The sequence below is a fragment of the Brassica napus genome, chromosome C6 (genome assembly GCF_020379485.1).
Source record: "Brassica napus cultivar Da-Ae chromosome C6, Da-Ae, whole genome shotgun sequence".
Classification (NCBI taxonomy): domain Eukaryota; kingdom Viridiplantae; phylum Streptophyta; class Magnoliopsida; order Brassicales; family Brassicaceae; genus Brassica; species Brassica napus.
In genome coordinates, this window is record NC_063449.1 from 37,039,542 (window position 1) to 37,054,285 (window position 14,744).

The following is a 14,744-nucleotide window of genomic DNA, read 5'->3' on the forward strand; positions in this document are numbered from 1 at the left end:
ATGCGTTTTGTTTGTGTCATTCAAGTAATCATTAAGAGTGAGTCTATTAATTATCGAAGCTTCCCTAACATCAAATGTCTTTGGTAGGGGAAGCTAAGAGCAAGTTGAGTTGTCTCATACATTTCATCGAACACCTTCTAGGTAATGAAATGTCTAGAGTTCTTATCTAAAGAGGCCAACTCTATACTAGCATTAAGATCACTCAATCAAGCAAGGAAACATATTAATCTAAATCTAAACACCCTAGATCATCACTTAATCATCCTAATCATCCTAACCCATGAATCCAAAGATGACTACTCACTCGTTATCAATGATAGACATTAAATCATTGGTTGATTTATTTAAAACTAAATATGACTAATGATCAAGGTAATCAATCAAACACAAATGATATAAAACAAGATTATTTTTATTCCAAAATGGTTTTTGATTTGATAGATAACCAGATATTCCATTCCTTAGGTCTAAACCCAACAATCTTGGGCTGACCCAGCCTGCGGTATAATGTCTGATGGATCAAAGCAATATAATGTCTCGGCCGCAACCGTCTCCAGCCTGCGGTCTTTACCCGCGACCACTACATCATGCGATCATACACCGCAAAATCAACTGGACACTTTCGACGACACACGGCCGCGGTCATGACTTGCTCGCAAAGGATGGTTGCGGTTAAGGTTCGTTTCGCCGTTACTTTGCCGCGGTCAGCTTCTTCCTGCGACGGTCGCGTGCGAAACCCGGTCATCGTTTGCCTGCAAACGTTGCTTGCGGCCTGGGGCATTGCTGCGACGAGTTCATGGCCGCGGCTGGATCCTTCCGCGAAGCTTCTCCGCGACCAAGCTTTATCCATGACGTCAAATCTCCATCGCCTGTTGGGTTCGAGCTTCGCCCCGGTGTCGTGCTCTCATCTCGTGGTCTCCTTCTCCGTTGCACTGTAACAGGCTCGCCGCGTCGTCAAGCAGCCGTGACCACCATTCCAAGCTTGTCGCAATTCTCCACCACGGGATCTATGGTCCAAGCCGTCTCCTCCCCGCCGTGCCCAACTCCACCGTCGTGGTCGTGCTCATCGTCGGAATCAAGCTCGCCGTCGTCAACAAGATCCGGCGATAAGAACAATCATTCTCTCCAATGGTGGGTTTTGGGGATTTTGCAATTCTGGCCCTTCACGTTTCGGATAATTAAAATTTGACCCCAAAACTATCAAAATTTCAGAAACGTCCTCTTGATTCAGCCCTTAAGTTTCAAACGTACACTCCAGCCTCTAAGATATGCAAATGAATACACTAATGCAATATGTACATCTAAATTGCAATCTAAATGATCAATATAGACATTAAATGGATGCTTAGAGCTATGAAAAACACAAGATATCAAAGACTTTTAGTGATAAACCCCACAACTATTTTTGAATCGTAAAAAAACTTCTCAACTAAGTTTTCAACATAATAAACCCTTAAAGTATGTCACCCTGTCACGGTTTTTTAGAGGAAGGTAACATATGTTAACAGAAGTAAAGTTGAGGGTTTAATTCATATGACTTTTAATTGATGGTTTTTTTTTACGATTTATCTTTAGTTGAAGGGTTTAATTACTTAAAACCCTTTCCTTTTCGGTATACCTTGATATATTTTTTGTACTAACTATCAACTTTGAAATGAAGATATAAACATTTCTAATCTGTTTATATATATATCGTTTGGGAAGGTGATATGTGACCATATGGGATGGGGAGTAATTAAAGACGGGTCTTCCTTACATAGACCACAAGAAAGCTAGCAACCAAATTGAGAATCTGAAGAAGAAGGTTAGATGGAATATTCTGGCAGGAAGAGGCTGTACCTTTCTTCCAATCAGTGACACTACCAAAAGAATGCACTTCGGTGAAGCAATGCTACCTCGAGCTAGCTAAGCTCGTCAGAAACTTGGAAAAGTGGATCCTTACTTCATCAAGTTTGCAGATGGAATGGTCACTTGGACCGAAGCATGGGACGAGCTCAACACCCCAAATGTAAACTAAAGCGCCAAAGATGAAGTAAAAAAGAGTGTGACGTTGTTTATAAATACGGTCAATGGTATGGTCACATGTGTAGGCCTCTGTGTTTCTTATAACTATAATGGCTGTGCATGTATGGTCTTGTTGTTTGTAATAAAAAAAGTGGCGTAATATAGTCTTATATATGTTCGTATGTACCCTTCACGGCACATATAGAAAAATTACGGGAGTATTATTATCGTATATTGCTTTGGATCTCCTTAATTTGTCTTTTTCAGTTTAATGATCATTCTTCGTATAATTTATTTACATTTCAGTTAAGTCATGATAATCCATATAATTTAAATCGAAAGGAATTAAGCCAATTTCACTTAAAATAGGCCAAGCAAGGTCTGGTGTTTCTTCTTAAGGTTGGGTCTGTCCCACGCCAATAGTTCGAAATATTTACGAAAAGATAATTTTTTTTATTTTTAAATAGTCTCATTGAAAGCAACAGTGAAGACTCAGAGTGCATCAAAAAGATTATCAATGATTTACCATCATAATATTTGAGTATGATGGAAAATCCATGCTTTTGAACTTCATCATTTTGGACCAAAGACCAGAGTTTTTTTCTATTTATAATGGCATAACTAAAAGGGTAAATCTCTATAACAAAATCTAGCTATACTGATGGTGTAGTTTTCTCTCTAGTTCGAGAATCGAGACAACGCCGCTACTGCTGCTTCTTGGCGTCGGCAAGGCTAGAGGCCGCCGGCGTCGGGAAATCTGCTACATCTTCCTCATGGTTTCTCTCGCTCCAAGTCAAAGCTCTCGTCTTGTTTCTTGCTTCGCCCTTACTCAATCAGTTTCTCTAATTTGGTGCCGTCGAAACTGGAGAAGACCTTCGTGGTCTCTGGTCAGGTTTTCAAGACCACCGGAACTGCATCCTTCACCGGGGGTCTCCCGAAAAAGCTGTACAAGGTCCACCTTTCACGTCCTTCCCTACTCTGAGTTCGCCCTTCACATGCGCTCCAGATCTGAGAGGCCTTCCGTGGGATGTTCCGGATCTGAGCTACGCTCGGATAAAGATCAAAACTCAGCCATAAAGAACACTTCAGGCCACCGCAGTGCATCATCTTTGAGTTATAAACGGGGTTCCGTTTCTCTTCTCGACGGCTGCTCAACCCCCAACATTCCAACTATCATAGCCTTCTCTCCTCCATCTTGCGCCACCATCCTTCATCCCGACAACGAAGTGCTCCTTAGCTTTGCCGCACACACCCTTGTCTACAAGCTCAGACCCGATGTTCTCCGTTCCAGCTCCGCCTCCCATCCCGGATCTAGGGTTTCTCCAGCCATGCTGGTTGTTAATGGGCCGAATTTCAATTGTTTCTGGGCCTGGCCCAGTACCACTAAGGAAGAAAGCGGCCATTTGCTTAGTCAATCAATACCCACTGCGTATCACAACGAGAGTCAACTAAGCACGGGTTTGATTATTTTGACTAGTTTAAAGAATTCTGAGGGGTTCCTTGGGATCTATATTATGCCCTTATTGTTATATCACTCTTATAGGATGAATTGCTCGGTGGATTCACTGACTTTGTTACCGGTACTATCATCCTCTTCTACAAAGGAGAGAATCTTATTACCATGCCTCTTTTCTGTGAAAGGAGATGATTCCTCGGGTTTAATACCGAGAGTTTGCTTCAACTTACTCACTGGTTTGCCACCTTGTGTAGCGGTCTGCACGGGGCCAGAAGGTGCAATCGAGACTACTTCAGTTTCTCTCGTTGGTGAGGGTTGGCTTTCAACGTCACAACATAAGGTGACTAAATCTCAGCTGTCGGACCTTGTCTTACATGCTTCCTCTACGCATTCAAGTTTTGTCTTGAATTCGCTGTCATCCTCTGACGAAGAATTATCATGTTTAATCTTAATTGCTGTTGTAGCTTATGTTTATTTTCCAAGAGGATGTCTAATTCCCTCTTGTTATTGCAGTTCTTCGAATTGATTTAATGAAAGAAAGTTTGTGTTCAAAAAAAAAAAAAAGGGTAAATCTCCAAAATAGCACATTTCTAAGTTTATGTCACAAAAATAGTCCTCAAACAAAAATAACCAAAATAACATTTTATCTTTTGAAAAATTTAATTTTTTTTTACTTTTTTTATGTTTCAAAATTTGAAATCTTATCCCAAACCCCACTCTAAACCCTAAAACCTAAACTTTAAACCCTAAACTCTAAACCCTAAACCCTAAATCCTAAACCCCACCCCTTAACTCGAAACCCTAAACCCTAAACCCTAAACTCCACCTCTAAACTCTAAACCTTAAACGCTAAACACTAAACCCCACCTCTTAACTCTAAACCTCACCCCACCTCTAAACTCTAAACTCTAAACTCTAAACTCTAAACTCTAAACCCTAAACCCTAAACTCTAAACCCTAAACCCTAAATCCTAAACCTCACCCCTTAACTCGAAACCCTAAACCCTAAACCCTAAACCCCACCTCTAAACTCTAAACCCTAAACCCTAAACCCTAAACCCTAAACCCCACCTCTAAACCCTAAACCCTAAACCCTAAACCCTAAACCCTAAACCCTAAACCCTAAACCCTAAACCCTACTCCTTAACTCTAAAACCTCCGAGTGTAATCCTCAGCAGCCTCAACCGTAACGGCGGCCTGTCTCTGAAGAGAAACATGTTTCTTCTGCGCCGAAGCCTCCAACCGCAGAAACCGTATGAGGAGCAGGAGCGACCTTGGAAATCCTAATCTGAACCCCAATCCAGTTGCTCACGACCCACCTTCCTGTAAAATCAAAACAAAATCAGAGAGAGAGATGGTGGTGGTAAAGAGCGTCGGTGTCAAAAGGAGTGTGGTGGTGAAGCTTCAATTTGAGGAAGCCATTGTTCCGATTGAATCTGAGACGACATAAGTAACTCCTTCGTCAACACAGAAGTAAGTCGCTGAGTGCCGAGTGTTCTTCTCCGAGAACTTCATCATAATCTCCACAGATTTCTCCTATGATTCCGCTGCATCAAACCCCACAAACTAGGCCTACCACAAACAACAAGAGGATAATCCAAACCCAATTATCAATATCCCAAAGATTGAATCAACAGGGGATTGAAGAAACTTTTTACATTGGTGGCTCTGGAGGTTCAGACGGTGGTAGAGAGAGCAGCAGGTGATGGTGGTGCCACTGCTAGACGAAGCGGCGGCGGGGACGTCACTGGTGAGATCTGAGTTGATGGTCCCAAACTCAGTGAAAGAGGATGGAGGCGTGCGTCGTTCGAGGCTCGTTCATCACCAGCGCCAAGGAAAAAATGAGTAATTTTTATCAAATCGAAATATTAACCAAATTTTGCTAAGGCGGCTAAAAAAATGAAGAAGTATTTTCACGCGATAACAAATATAGCATTTAAAATTGACAAACGCTATAGAAAAAATAAGTGTTGGTATATAATAGTAGAATTGTCAAAAACACTATAATCTGATGCTATTAATATCCACATTAGAATTGTCAAAAACACTATAATCTGATGCTATTAATATCCACATTTCCGGTAGTGAACGTAAAAACCTCTAAACTAACTTTATTTAATGAATTAAACTTTATTAGGTCATAATTACCATTACTACCGGTAAATCTTTAGTTTAGGGGGTTCTACATTAAATAAACATAGTTAAGGAGTTTTACCTTTAAAAATCAAAAAACAAAATTCAAAATTTTATAATATTATCTAAAAATTAGTCACTTAAATTTTCAAAATTAGCATTTTAATTTTTTTTTTTGTAAATATATGAGTTTGATTTTTTTTTAACATCAACATTATATATGTATAAATTAAAAATGTAAAACCACATAAAATATAATTAAACTTATCTAAATATTTATTATTATATTTTTATTACATTTTATTGTTTTTTTTTTACATTTTTAATATTTGATTAATTTTATTACAGATAAATCTTTAGATAATTTTCTTGTTTTTACATTTTTTAAAATTATCTAAAGATTTATTATTACATTTTTATTAGATAAGATATATTTTTATTAAATTTTCTAGGTTTTTACATTTTTAATTTATACATATATAATGTTGATGCTAAAAGCACATAAAACTCATATATTTACAACAAAAAATTAAATATGCTAATTTTGAAAATTTAAGCTACTATTTTTTAGATAATATTATAAATTTTTGATTTTTTTTTTAATGTTAAAACTCCTCCACTATGTTTACTTAATGTAGAAACCTCTAAACTAAAGATTTACCGGTAGTAGTGGTAATTATGATCTGTTAGGGTTTAATTCATTAAATAAAGTTAGTTTAAGCCTTTAAGGATTTTTTCGTTAAATACTTAGTTTAGTGGTTTTTACCTAAAACAAACTTAGTTGAGGGGCTTTAACGTTAAAAATTATTTTATATTCGATTGAATATACACAACATGTATATATTTTTCTTTCTTAAACAACATAATATGTTTCAGTATAAAAAACTGATAAAAAGATGTCAAAGGTTAAAATTTTCTTCTACACAAATTTCACCAAAACTTAACATCTATGGTACAAGAATTGTTACATCTGTTTAGCAATAAAGGTTTAACGTTTAATTTTTGTTTTTTTAGAATTGAGAATTTTTAAAAGATACATGTACATGTATTATATATAGAATGGTGGGGATAAAGGGTATTGATGTGTACATTAATTGGACATTTGATGTGGCTGGATTGGACCCCCACCTTGCTCTTTGATAGAGACCTAACTAAGACAGCTTTGCTCTTCATTCATTTCTTCTCGAGAATTTGAGTTGCTACCTCATCACCTCCTTTCTTATTGTCATTGTCCGGTCTACATAATTGAATTAACTGAATATAATGTATCACAACAAGCACTTTATACCTTTTTAAACAACAGAGATTGAAAATTCAATATCATCCGTGCGTTAAACAATAGTTTCTGAGAAATTTGTGGTAATAGTAGATAACTCTTGAGTTTAAACCAATTTATTTAGACCTTGAATACACTCACCTACAAAATTCACATGTTTTCAAATTCTTCAAAATTAGGAACAAGTTCAATGAAACATTGTTTTTAATTGGTCTCTAATTTTTTTAAAAACTTATGCATATATGTTATATATAGGTTTTAAAGTCTCTAAAATACTTTTTCAAAAAGATTACTGATGAAACTAATTACACTAAATGTTTATAACTTGTTAGATCTCAAAACAGATTTTGATTACTAAAACAGAAATTAACATGGATAGAATTTTTAAAATTATCATCGAAAGATCCTCCTCCAATACAATTTCCTAAAATTCATATAAAATCTTGTGTCACCGTGATTCAAAGCAACTTCACAACAAATATCACTCATCAAGGACAATTCGTGGGATCTGCTTTAAAGCGACTGTTAAGCTTTTCTGGTTCTAACTTTCAAAACCATTTTTAATGTATGACCAGTATTTCGGAGATGAAGATAGATATTACGCCCTTTCAAAGAAAGCTAAATTGTTTTCTAGTATGTGGAATAGAAGATACGGTTTAGTGGAGAAATTGTATACAATGTAGTACACTATGCATAATGAAGCGAAAGAGAGTAGAAATGGATATTAAATGGGAGAAAAGAAGGGTGGAAATGTAACAAAGGCGAAGATAATGTATATTATTGGGACGTTGTCCTCAAGGCCACGAGCTTAGATTCTTTTAGTTTTGCTCAATTTGTTATGTTTCTACTTTTCCTTTTGTTGCTTACTACTTTTGCTCATCATCTCCGTATACATTATCATACGTACATGTTCTCTATTCATCAAATGGAGTTCTCTATTCTCTCTGTCTTGTGTAGCATTTCAAATCTCAAGACGTACATGTTTAAATGGAGTTCTCTATACTAATAGTATACTAATCATCAAAATGAGTTCTCTATTCTCTCTGTCTTGTGTAGCATTTCAAATCTCAAGACGTACATGTTTAAATTTAGTTATATAACTACGATCATTTCAGTGTATATGGTCACAGCATACCTGATTTAATATATCTTGCATGAAGAAAATATATATGAAATCTACAAATTTGATTAAATACTACCAAGGAAAATAATTTAGGGAAAATTTCCAAAACGGAACAAAAAAACAACATAGTTGTCCCTATAGTATAAAACCATCACTAAATTATCTCTATAGTATAATATTTTTCATAATCCAAAAACTAGCCTTTTCTTAATCAAATTAAACATAAATTAAAACCATTTTTAGAAAGTTTAATGGAAAATTTTTTTAAAAAAGTAATTCCATAATGTTTTAGGAAAAAAAAATGTAAAAATATATTTTTTTTTTTAAAAAGAACACACGACACATATAAAAATATCCCCTAACCCAGTTGCATTTGGTTTCTAAAATCCTCCAAAACTATTCTTTTAAAATCCTCTAAAGTAGAACTTGATTCCAATAACAGTAGCCTACCCCCTTTATCATCAGCCGAAAATACTCATCCCGTGCTTGCACTAAATTCCCAAATACCACATATTGTATAGATATGCATTATAGAACAAGAGCTTGTGAAAATTACAAGACAAACTATGGAAAAATCATAGATTGATGAAGAAGAAAAGCCAAAATCATTTTTTTTGATATTTTGACAAATAAAATTGACCAGGACACGTTTTACGAAATTAGAATATTTTTAATATTTTTAGAATATTTTCTTAACCGAAACTTCCTTAATTTTCGGAAAAACTGATTTTTTATCCTTAGAATGCACTTTCTACACTGTGTAGAACCATGACAAAAATTCTGAATACAATTTCTACTTTTTGTAGACGTTCGTGTTAAGTTTAGATTTCGCATACCTGAAATTTTAGAATACTTTATAAAAGTAGAAACTGCATTCAAAAGAAAAGTAGCGATCTTTACAATTAGTAGAATTCGCATTCCCCATATTTAAAACTTCAAGATTTAATTATACACAGACGACTTATAATTCAGTCGTCCACCAGACGACTTACTTGTAAGTCGTCGAGGATTTTTTTCCGAGATTCTGGTCAAACCTCGTAAATCCTGGACGACTTACATTTCAGTCGTCTCGTGGACGACTGAATTATAAGTCGTCAGTATATAATTAAATCTTGAAGTTTTTTTTTTCAATTGCAAAACTAACCAATGACGACTTAACTGTAAGTCGTCTACTTTTAAAAAAAATATTATTATTTTAATTTTCACTAGACGACTGAAATGTAAGTCGTCCAGAAAAGTCAAACTTCTGAAATAATCCAGTCAAATGAAAAACTAACCTATGACGACTGAAATGTAAGTCGTCTAGCTTTTTTGGAGTTTTTTTTTAACCAAACATTAGTAGACGACTTATTTTTCAGTCGTCCGAAATAACAGATTTCAAAGTCAATTGCAAAAATAACCTCTGCGTTGACCAGACGACGTATAGTTTAGTCGTCTGGACAACTTAGATTGAAGTCGTCCGCGTCTTCTCCGCTAGTTTTTAAGTCTTCTACGTTAGTTTTTGAATAACTTGTATTTTTAAGAGTGATAAGTAACTTCAAGATATGTAAAACTCATATTTACAAAATATGTTCTCTCCCTTAGTTTTACTAAATTTGACTAAGTTTTTCAACGCAAACTTATAAAAAAATATGATATGCTTTGACTAGTTACTATTGTTTGTTTCCATCTCTTAAGTATTATTGTTATAGACAATAATGATGACTATTGTTATGAGTTGGAAGAAGGGTTAAATGCTTCTTAAAATGTTGTATCAATATGAAGCTACCAACATTCTTGTTTATTAAGATGAGAAAAGGCCATTGGAGTTTATTATTGCATATGAGAGATCCAAAGATAAGAAAAAGGCTACTGAAGTCTATTATTTCATTGATTTGTAAATGTGTAAACACATTGTTAGCACATTTAATACATCTTGGAAAACATTATTACTGATTTTATAAAAAATTCACAACTAAAAGAGTAGACATGCAATTCACAAAACAGACCACAAACAAAACTATTATAGATCATTCCTCTACAAAGACAAGCTTGGATTCCACTTGAGTAGACAAGACCAGACGACTTTTAAGAAGTCCAGATGACTTCTAAGAAGTCCAGACGACTTCCAGGAAGTTCAGACGACTTTGTCAGAAGACTTTTAGGAAGTTCAGACGACTTCCAGACGACTTTACAGGAAGTCCAGACGACTTTTAGGAAGTCCAGACGACTTTCAGACGACTTCCAGACGACTTTCAGACGACTTCCAGACGACTAACAAGTAAGTCGTCTCAGAAGTCTTCCAGATCTGAAAAACCTGCATATTAAATCCAGATCTGAAAAACCTGCATATTCAAAAACGTTCAAATGGCTTAAAAACAGAAATAAATGAGTGGAAGATTAGATAAATCTACCTTTACAGAACACACAAAAATACATATCTAAAAATAATAGATCTACCTTTAAATTAGTGAAAGATGAGTACCATCTAATTAAAAACCTGCAAAAAAGATAGATTAGTAAGAAAGACATGAGACAAAACTGAAAAATTCATATAAAGTTTGGTGTTTTCAAGTCAAAGAGATTAGAGTGGGTTTGGAGAGTTTTAGTTTGAGAAAAAAGTAAGAACTTTATACAACAAGAAGTTACCAAATGTAGAAAAATCAGACATAACAACTTACCAAAACGCTGAGAAAAATCCAGACGACTTCCTGGAAGTCTAGACGACTTCCTGGAAGTCCAGACGACTTCTTGGAAGTCCATACGACTTCCTGGAAGTCCAGAAGACTTCCAAGAAGTCCAGACGACTTCCAGACGACTTCCAGACGACTAACAAGTAAGTCATCTCAGAAGTCTTCCAGATATGAAAAACCTGCATATCAAACCCAGATCTGAAAAACCTGCATTTCCAAAAACGTTCAAATGACTTAAAAATAGAGAAAATGAGTGGAAGATTAGATAAATCTATATTTATAGAACACACAAAAATACATATCTAAAATTAATAGATCTACCTTTAAATTAGTGGAAGATGAGTACCATTTGATTAAAAACCTGCAAAAGAGATAGATTAGTAAGAAATACATGAGACAAAACTGAAAAATTCATATAAAGTTTGGTGTTTTCAAGTCAAAGAGATTAGAGAGAGGTTGGAGAGTTTTAGAATGATGAACATTACATTTTTGTTGCAGCCATTTGAGAGGAGGAGAGAAAATGTGTAAATTTTTCTTTATGTAGGGAGACAAAAAATCCAATTAGGTTAAATATTTTTGACTCAGACGACTTCCTAGACGACTTACATTTCAGTCTTCTGTTGAAAAAATTAAAACAGACGACTTACATGTAAGTCGTCCAGAAGAGTTTAATATTTTTAGTGGGAAATTAAATATTTTTAGCGGGAAACTAAAATAGAAGACTTTCCAGACGACTTACAAGTAAGTCGTCTGGTTTAAATTATTTAAGCGGGAAAATAATTTAAAAAAAAAAATTTAGGCGGGAATATTTGGACGACTTACATGTAAGTCGTCTGTTTTAATTTCTTCACCAGACGACTAAAATGTAAGTCGTCCGAGTAAAATGATCCGGTTAGGTTAAAACGTACATTGGTAAAATTAAAGGTTCGGTACGATGTGGACGACTGAAATATACGTCGTCCGGGTAAATTATTCAACAGACGACTGAAATATAAGTCCACACCCTAAACATAACCCCTAAACTTAATTATCTAATTAAACACTTCATAAAACCAAATCAAACTTGAAAAGTGTTTACTATACACAGAAATAAACACATATAGGTGAAAACTAATTTTTGAAAAAAACATTTTAGTTTTCCAAAATCTAACCCTAACAATACATACAATACTACAACATATGTTTGTCAAACTCATAAACCAAAGTATTTCATGATTCACTACTTCCACTCATATATTTTCAAAACAAATCAATTTTATCATATCTTAATTTATATCACTTAAAACTATTTATAATTACTTGATTTTTATTTTTCACGCATCAAAATATTTTTTTACAAGATTTATAAATTATTTTTAAAATAAACTGGTACCAGATGACTTACACTTCAGTCGTCCAGACGACTTCCAACATCTCAGACGACTTAGACGATTTACTGGGGCTATATTCGTAAAAATGACTTCTGTTTTTTTGTTTGGTCACAAGGGGTTGAGCTGTAATTTCACTAGGCTTTTAGGTTAGTTTTGCATTTGATTCAAGTTTGGGTATAGGTTTGAGATTAAAATCATGTTGGGGGTTAGTTTTGGCAAAAACCCCTAAAATATTTGATGATAATTTTAATTTTTAAAAATCCTATAAGAAAATAACTGTAAAAAGCTATTTAAAAGTAATATTTCCTGTTTTTTTTTAAATCGTTTTAAATATTTTAAAGAAAGATATTTATAAAAGAAAATTTTTAAGTTTTTGAAAAACAAATCTTAAACAAAAATGTATTATAAAATCCTTCAAATACAAGAAATTATTTAATAAAAATCATAAGGAAAAACTAACTATAAAATAAGTAATATTCATTTTTTAAAAGCTTAAACAAAAGAAAATTGTAAAATTACTTCTTTTTATTTCTTATAAATAACAAAATTTGGTTTTGATAGATAATTATATATTAAAAAAATATAAACCAAAAATATCTACAAATAGTTCACATCTATTTTATTTTCACAGAAAAACAATAGTGTTTACAAGAAAATTATTTCCTGAGTATTTTGTTTTAATTTCTTGATACAACTCAATTTTTTTATTATTTTTATTACATCTTATAATGCTAACATATTTTTTTTAACTATGATGTTGTCGTGTGAATATGTGTTTCTAATAAGAAAAAATATATTATTAATTAAACTGAATTTTTATATCAAAAGTAAGTTAGTTGTATAAAAGTCTTAAACAAAAACGGATTATGGTATCCTACAAATACAAGAAATTGTTTAATGAAAAGTCTTGAACTAATTACAAAATAAGTATTTTTTTTCCTTTTTTAAAAGTCTAACCAAAATTATATTGTAAAAGAAATCATATTTTTTCATAAATAACTAACTTTAATAAATAACATTTTCTTTTATAAATAAAAAAAATTCAAATATTTCATCCGATATGATTGTGTAATATGTAAATAAAAAAATTAGATTGTGAATGTGTCAGTAAAACCTACCATTATGTGAAAATAACCTCTTTTTTTCCTAAATTCTTAAATAAAAGAGATTTATTTTTAATATTAATCAAATATTTTTTTTAAACAAATTCTCACCAAAGAGAATTGTAAAATTTTATCTAATAGTGTTTTTTTTTACTTTTAAAAATTTAATGATAAACATGATACTAAAAATTATTTAATTAACAAATAAAAATTGTAAAAATTTTAGTGATATTGAAAAAAACGAAATTTGAAAATAGTAACTTTTTAAAATAGTTACTATTAACTGGAAATTATGATTTGATAGTATTTTGATTTTCAAAATCCTAGACAAATATAATTCTCAAAGATTATGTAATATTAATTTCCTTTTTTATAACCCTAAAAACTCTAAAAGAATATTTGATAGTTGTTTTCCTTTAAAAAAATCCTAAACAAAAAGAAATTTGTATCATATTTTAAAAATTCTAACCATGAGAAAATTTTAAAGAGTTATTTGATAATACTTTTAGAGAGAATTTGATGATGAACATGATAATAAAATTATTTTATTAACAAAAGAAGTGTAAAATTAGTATTGATATGAATAGTAAAAATTGTAATTTTTAAGTAATTATATATATCTCTATATATATATATAATTATTTGATAGTGATTTGATTTTCTGAAATACTAAACAGAAGATACAGGTAAAAGGTTATATGATAGTAATTTTCCTTTTCTAAAATCCCTAAACAAAAAAATATAAAAGAGTATTTGATAGTATTTTTTCTGTTTTTAATTGTAGACAAAAAGGATATTTATAAAATAGAATGTTTTGATTTTAAAAAAATCCTAATAAAATTTCAAAAACTTATTTAATTGCAATTTTTAAAAAATAATTTGATGACAAATATGATGATAAAACTATTTAGTTAAAAAAAATCAAAAACTAGGATGTTGTCTTGATTGGTATTTATGTGTTTGGTCATAAAATCAAACACATGTTTGATATTATTTTCATGTTTGGTCATAAAATAGATTATTATTATTATTGTGATCGTAAGTGCTCTTTATATGCGTTTTATTATCAAGCTTCATCGTCATCTTATTACTTTTTTTTTGGTTTTACTATGCGGTATTTTTTATAATTCATTTTAACTAAAATATTATTTGGAAACTTATGCGTGAAAACGAGTTCTTAATTATAAAATAAATCTCACACAACATACGCAAAAGCAATCCTAAAATTATAATAAAATGATTTTTTATGTTCTTTATGAAACGAAAACATAAACAAAATCCGTTGCAATGAACGTGCTCATATCTAGTATTAGAAGAGTTCATTTAAAAAGAAGATGATTAGATATTTTCGTTGGTCAGATTTCGTTTCGTATATCTACAGAGAAATCTCCGCCGTCAATGCAAAGCGAAGGTGACACTTGGGATGGTCCAGTGGTCCGTACAATGTTACTTCTCGCTCACGAGACGTCGAGAATCAAATTTTTATATTATATATTTTCATTTTAGAAACGTGGGCCTAACATCCAGTACAAAATATACCAATGAGAAGTCGACACGAATTCTTAAGAAAACCACACTGGTTTTGAAAACAAGAACAAACCAGTTTT

General features: G+C 32.5%; 1 long non-coding RNA gene across 1 annotated transcript; it reads right to left on the reverse strand.

Annotated features, from left to right (window-relative positions):
- Window positions 1–396: 396 nt before the first annotated feature.
- Window positions 397–2,224, reverse strand: LOC125588613. The gene is made up of 2 exons (XR_007324747.1): window positions 1,840–2,224; window positions 397–1,161 (listed from the first exon to the last, which is right to left on the reverse strand). It is a non-coding gene; the product is annotated as an uncharacterized LOC125588613 (long non-coding RNA).
- Window positions 2,225–14,744: the final 12,520 nt, after the last annotated feature.